Here is a 7,214-nt window from a genome sequence, read left to right as displayed (position 1 = left end):
AAAACTTTCAATACTATTGTCAGTAACTAGTTTCTTAGCACTGAGACTAGTTGGAACAACTGATGAAGATGGAGATATTAAAGGCTGAACAGTAGATTAATTTTTATTAGGATGACATCCAATCCATTTTCTTTTAACTTTTCTAGATAATTTTTTTTTACTTGATATCTTAACAAAAAAAAACCAAATAAGCAACAAGAATGTTTGTGCTCTGTTTAATAAGGTTTGTGACTTCTATCAATGCAGTTTAGACCGGGAAAACAAGAGCAATTCTTTCTTGATGACTTTATGCTTTCATCTCAAAATTGCTATTGAAAAAAGTCCAAAATCACTTCTAAAACAAGTTAAAAATTTGTTGCTATGAGGTTGCTAGGGAGTTTTATATGATAGTAAGGGCTCAAGTAGGTCAAAGTTAAGCTATATATTTAAACAAGTATGTCGAAAGTTTTTTTTAAAAGTCAACTTAAAGGGTCAATCTTTCATAAAATTAAAAAAAAAAAAAAATCAAAAAATCAGATCAACATCAAACATAAGATACTGACGACTAGATGATCCATGACCAACACTTGGTGGTGGAATTTTCATTATAATATCTTCAAGTTGTACATCATAAATATTGCCATCTTCTCGTATAAATTTATTGTCTCCTGATTTCTTAAGATACTTAACTTTGTAAACTAAACCAACAACTTCTGCCACATAATGTCTAGAGTATTTCTTTCCACTTAACTTGACAAGTAAGAAATTTCCTGAAACAATTTCACTATTTTCTGATTCATTGTCAAGTATATTAACTCCAAAGTCAATTTCATCAAAACTTTCATTATTTAAACTAGTATCAGAATGTTGATTTAAAATATTCTGTTTTGCCATGGATTTTATTTGTCATGAAAAAGGTTTTTGACATTGTTCATTATTAGATTTTGAATGTAAAATAACTTTCATTTCAGGTGTATCAGTTAAAATGTGTGATTTTCTCTTACGCCTTTTTGTAATAGCTGTCTTTCTTAATTTGGCTTTTGGGTGAGGTCGTCTTATTTCAGGTGAAACAATAAACAATGTTGATGGTAAATTGCCGGCAGTGGTTTCAGCCTCATAACTATCATTAAAAATGCAAGTTTCAGTATCCATTATTGGCCTATCAGTAACAGTTGCAGCTAAGAAGCCGATTTCAGTAAAAATATTTTCATTAAAGGGAATAACCCAGTACATTTAAAACTGTTAATAATATTATTCGGTACAAAAGCACGAGGATATGCTTGACCAGAAAGATAAGATATATCCTAAATTTTAACTATATTATCCAACTGTTCATGTCATTATAAAATTATAAAAGACTTTTAATGGACCAAAAACACCACGATCAAGGGATTGCATTTTGTGTGTGTGTGAGGATGAAATGTCATTAAAATTATGCCCGATCTTTTAGCTAATTTAGTAATATAAATGTTTACATGACTTTCATGGTTATCCACTAGTAAAACAACTGGCTTTTCTACCGAAGGTCGTACATTACTAATAAAATGCTCAAGAAATTGTAGAAAAATGACTTCATTTGACCATCCAGACTTATTAGCTGCTCTTACACTTCCAGGAGGAGCACTATTCAACAAGTAGTCCTTAAATTTTGCACGCGGAACAACAAATAATGATTGAATACTACTTCCAGTGGCATTAATGGCTGCAATCATTGTTACATTATTGCTTCGTTCTGCACTAGTCATACTCCCTATTTGCTTTTTGCCCTTTGGAGCTAGGATTTTTGGTGGTAATTGAATAGTGGTAATTCCTGTTTCATCACAATTCCAAATGTTTGATGGCTCAAAATGATAACGTTCTGAAACATTTTTATAATTTATAAACACAATTCTTTCAGTTTCTTTATTGAATGCAGAAGTTCTACCAAGACTTGTTGGCTGTGGTTTACGTAGGGATAACTTATTATATCTTTTCCGAAAAACTCGTAGCCATTGTTCACCAGCACATTTATTAAAACTAATTCTTTTGTTGAGAATACTTTTTTTGGTTTCCTACACTCTAAATTTAAAAGTGTTAAATTACACTAAAACGGTGTGCAGCATGAAATACACCAAAACGGTGTTAAATTGCACCGTTTTGGTGTATTTCATGCTGCACACCGTTTTAGTGTTAATTTACACCGTTTTGGTGTATGTTTACACCGTTTTAGTGTATTTCATGCTGCACACTGTATTAGTGCTAATTTACACCGTTTTGGTGTATTTCATGCTGCACACCGTTTTAGTGTCAATTTACACCGTTTTGGTTTCAATTTACACCATTTAAGTATATTTCATAATGCACACCGTTTCAGTGTAATTTACACCGTTTCGGTATTTCATGCTGCACACATTTTAAGGGTAAAGCGTGGTTGTTTTTTTAAACTAGTAATATTCAATAGTTTAACATAGCGTGGTTGTTTTTTTAAACTAGTAATATTCAATAGTTTTTTAAAGTGATTTCTAAGTCTTTTGCTTTTTTTGTCGAGGATAATTGTTTTCACTGTCGTCTTCGTTTTTACTGTCGTCATTATTTCCTTCATAGTCGTCGTCTTTACTCTCTTCCTCAATCGAAACTTCAAGTGTCTTTTTCTTACAGCGCTGCAGACGACCACCAGAGCGATCCTGGCGTTATTAAAAAATCGCGCTATTTTCAGTTCTACCTTTTTAGACGTGGTGCCAGGGAAAATGTGAACAGTTGAAACTATAAACATTTAAATAAATACTTATAAAAAAAAAGAGAAAAAATATGTAAATAAATAGTCATTTAAATCTTTAATTATATAACCAATTACTATAGTTATGACTAAATATATGGATTCACATGTATTAGAGATTCACATGTAATAGAGATTGTATTGTTTGATATAGCCGCATTGACAATATAAATTATATCTGCATATAAAAAGATGTTAATAGTTTTACTTTATTTTACTGTTAAGTCAAACACCACAAGTCAAACTGTTGACTCACAGTCAAACAGATTTATATTTGTACAATTGTTCACAGTAGATTACACTGATTTTCTTACGCTGATTTTCCAGGCTATCAAAAACTTCAGCTTCCCATGTGTTCCAGGCTTATTGATCTTTTGCTGTAAGTCATGCGCCAGCAATTTGTTTGAAATTGTTCATAGACAGTCAACTCTCCTTCACTCTTCATCAATGTTAACTAAAAAAGATCAGTTAACAACTTAAATATATTACACCATCATTCACATTATGTTCCCTTGTCAAGAGCAACACATCATGGCTATACTTACATAATCAGAAACTGATAAAAACTTACCATATTATTTGGGTGCTTTTCAATCTCAGAATATTGCTGCAGAGAAGTAAAGATAGGAAATTAAGTATGACAGACATTCTTATCAACAAGATTACTAGCAACACATGCCTCCAATCTTCCCTGTCTTTGCTCAAGATTGGTCAACTTATATTCAGTTCACGAAGAATGAACATATTCATAAGAAACTGTCCTGTTATGATAACCACAATAAACAATTAACTACATATTTATACTTAAAATATTATACTACTGCCATTCATTTCATATGCCAAAACATTTTATAGAATAATTTCTTACCCCTAGTAATACAAAACATTCAAACCTTGTGCACTAAATGGTTCAACTTTAAGTTAGCTGCAAATCCCAAGCATACTACCATGTATACGCAGTAAACTTGAATCAGAGGAATCATGGAGACTTAACTAAAGTCACAACAAATATTATTTTCAATAGTTTACATAACTTTAACAATTTGTAATTACCCTTTGAAAAATAAAGTCTAAAGCAGTTTTGTACCATTATAAAACTAATACTTAACTGACATAAAAATTTATTTCTAATTTAATTTAATAAAATGGATATGTACACCAATACATATTTTACATGTATTCCTTGGGCCATATGTACTCCTACATGTGGACCTTAAGATTTATATCAAATCTCATTATTATTTACATCCTAGGGTTTTAGAGCATGGAGGCCTTATATACCAGGATATAAATAGTATTACTATAAATGCAGTAAAGATTAAGAGAAAACCTATACATGAACAATAAACAGTTTACAGCATACAATTGACTGTATATCTGACCGTGGAATGCTTGAAACCTATAAGAAATCATTAAAAAATTAAAAAACAGAATCAAACTTTTGTGTACCTAAAATATATAACTAGATCCCAATTTTCAAAAACTTACAATTGGCTGGGCAATACAGGTAGTTGAAAACTGAAAACCTTTAAAAAAAAAAAAGCGTAGCAACAAAACACTTTCACCCAGCAAGCACACAACGTTGAAATAAAGTTGATCAACGTCGATCAACGTTATTTTAACGTTGTTTCAACTTTGTGTGCTTGCTGGACATATAAGAACAAATAAATCATCTCATCACAATAAACAGCAGAAAAGTAACTTTTACTTACATCAGATAAATTAAGAGATGTACTTATGCAATCAGGCTAGAATTAAATAAAAATCATATTACTAAATGATATTTACTTTAACAATGAAATTTAGCAACTGATAACATACATTTATGCATGATTAAAATTACATAAATTACTCTTAGTAAAAAAACTGACAGCAACTTTTTTTGTAGCATGTGTTTGGTAAGTATTAGTCTTAAAAATTAATAATTTAGATTAAACAAAGGAAATCCTAATTTACATTCATTGCTTTTGTGCTCCATTTATACATATAATCCAGTCGCACCATCAAAAATAGTAGGCACACTTCTATCAAAGTTATCTTCACCAATTTTAATATTCTCCTCCTCTACAACAGGCTCACCCTGCGTCATATAATTGGAAGATTCTCCTAAAATAAATATATTTGACCAAAAATATTTAAAAAAAAAGTTACAAAAGTTTAGATAAAAAAAGGCAGTCAGATATTTGTCTGACAGTCTATAAATAGGATGAGATAAAAGCAACAATGTACTATAATTACTTTATAACATTACTTTGATATTTTTAAATTATCAAGATTATTAGCTGCCTATTTATATTGCTGTATTACCTTTTCATCTTGAGACAAAAATATCAAGTTGATTACGATGTTTTCTTCTTTCAGTTCTTGAAGCCATTTTTAAATTATACAACAAATATTTTGTTGCTATTATAGGATTATAACTTTATTATATTAAATAACTCATTAAAAATAGTTTAAATAAAAATTGATCATCATGATTGTCTATCAATACTTAGAAGTTATATGAATGGACAAAAATCTTTGAAGCAAATCTATTTTCTAACCATGTAGCTTTCTCGTAGCGAACACAACGGTTCAATTCTACATTTCCTCTTATACTAAAAAACTCTTCTCTACTTAAGTTTTGCATACAACTTATACTTATAAAAATCCGTCAAAAATATCTTAATTACTATCATAAAAAAAGCCACTCAAAATATATTTACAATTTTTTAGCGAAACAACGTCAATATACGCTTTACGGAGTTTCTTTCTGAATGGTTCAAAATTGTTCTGTTAAATCGTTTTTTTCCGAGTTTTAAAATTCCAGAAAATTAGAGCCGATTTCGGGCTAGCCCGAGTTTAGCCCTAAGCCACCCCTTATTAGGATCTGCCCTAAACACACCCTAATTTTAAAAAATCATCAAAAATATACTAATTTTGTGCTGAAAAGAAATGTAAGCTAATATTTTTTAGTTTTGATAAAAAATTGTTTGAGAAAATTCGCCCTTAGAATACCCTGAACCACGAAGGGACCCTTAAGGGGCCCTTAAGTTATTTTAAAGCGGGAAATGATTGCTTGAAAACGTTTTATAATATCAGCAACTTTAGGGTAGCTAATAGAAATCCAGTCTTTGCGTTGACGAAAGGTATATTGCATACGCTTTTTAAGAAAATCAACATCTTGCTCGCATTTCCTCATTTCAGCTTGCATGGCTAGCTCATGAAATTGATAGCTAAAATCACCTTCTCCATCATTATGAGCATTCTGTGTGACAGTTGTTACAGAAGAATTTATTTTACGCCTACACACATAAATATGTGTATCAATAAATAAATACATATATATATATACATATATATATATATATATATATATATATATATATATATATATATATATATATATATATATATATATATATATATATATATATATATATATATATATATATGTAATAGTAATAATAATAATAATAATAACAATAATAATAATGTTAATTATACTATAACTTTTAAAAAAACAAAATTTACCTTTTTCAAGAAACTGTGAAAGTGTAGTTTCAGGTTTAACAACTATACCTTTAGGAATATCGGATGTAAATGATGCATATAGAGGAAAAACAGGCATTTTTAAATAGCTTTTTTTATTTACTAACACACAATAACAACGTGATAATAACCTTTCTTACTTTGAATTTAAATAAAGTTCTTTTTCACGTAATATAAACTTTTTAATATAAATATCCACTTTTTTGCTTTTTTTTTTTATAATTAGCAAAATCTAAATGCAAATCGATTTTTATACAAAATTAACAAAGCAATTATCTAATAATGGTTAGACAAATATTAATACATATTTGCTCACTGATTAAAAAAATTATGCTATTTTTTCGGCATATTTTTAGAATTACTTTTTTTTACATCCTTAACTATTAAAAAATCTTTTTGGATTTTCTAAATGTCCCTTCAATTACTTCCATTCAACAGGAGACCACCGACTCAATTGTTTTTTACATCAGCCGCTGATGTCAAAAATTGGCAAAAATACCAATGATGTCAAAAATTGGCAAAAACACTGATGGCAATAATTGGCAAAAATACCGCAAAATTAGCAAAAATACCGTGACGTACTTTACCTATAGGTAAAGTACGTCACGGTAATTTTGCCTATTCTCCCCCCTCCTCCCCCCCCTCCCCTCTCTTGTCACAATCGTTCGGCGACGCTGAGTCAGTGAGAGATGCATTTTTTAATAACTAAAACTTACGTTTTTAAAGTTCAATTATTTGTGTTTTCTGCTTATTATCAACTGTTACTATTATATACTTTTAAAAAGTAAAGTATAAGTTTTTCTTATATAATTTATTATTTTTTATTAAATCTTTTTTCAATCAAAGTATCAAACAAAATAAAACTACCACTAAAATGCATAAAAGGCGACGGGCAGCGTCATAAATACAGTTGAAACGATTTTTTATTGTATATTAAAAATTCTCCTTG

The 7,214-nt window shown here is 29.5% G+C and overlaps 1 long non-coding RNA gene across 6 annotated transcripts; it reads right to left on the bottom strand.

The window, feature by feature from the left end:
* Positions 1-2,492: 2,492 nt before the first annotated feature.
* LOC149876782 (uncharacterized) lies at positions 2,493-5,211 on the bottom strand. 6 transcript variants are annotated; one of them, XR_016448450.1, is made up of 9 exons: positions 5,042-5,211; positions 4,691-4,840; positions 4,447-4,482; positions 4,223-4,260; positions 4,098-4,133; positions 3,603-3,727; positions 3,306-3,495; positions 2,943-3,188; positions 2,493-2,721 (listed from the first exon to the last, which is right to left on the bottom strand). It is a non-coding gene; the product is annotated as an uncharacterized LOC149876782 (long non-coding RNA). The 6 variants fall into 6 exon arrangements; XR_016448449.1 differs by having other exon boundaries at positions 3,628-3,727; XR_016448447.1 differs by having other exon boundaries at positions 3,306-3,727.
* Between the last annotated feature and the right edge of the window lie 2,003 nt (positions 5,212-7,214).

The sequence above is a fragment of the Hydra viridissima genome, unplaced genomic scaffold, assembly GCF_058129835.1.
Source record: "Hydra viridissima isolate aposymbiotic clone 2 unplaced genomic scaffold, HvirCarnegie_v1 scaffold_18, whole genome shotgun sequence".
Lineage (NCBI taxonomy): Eukaryota > Metazoa > Cnidaria > Hydrozoa > Anthoathecata > Hydridae > Hydra > Hydra viridissima.
Note: the sequence above shows the minus strand (reverse complement) of the source record. Positions and strands in the feature narration are given on the sequence as shown.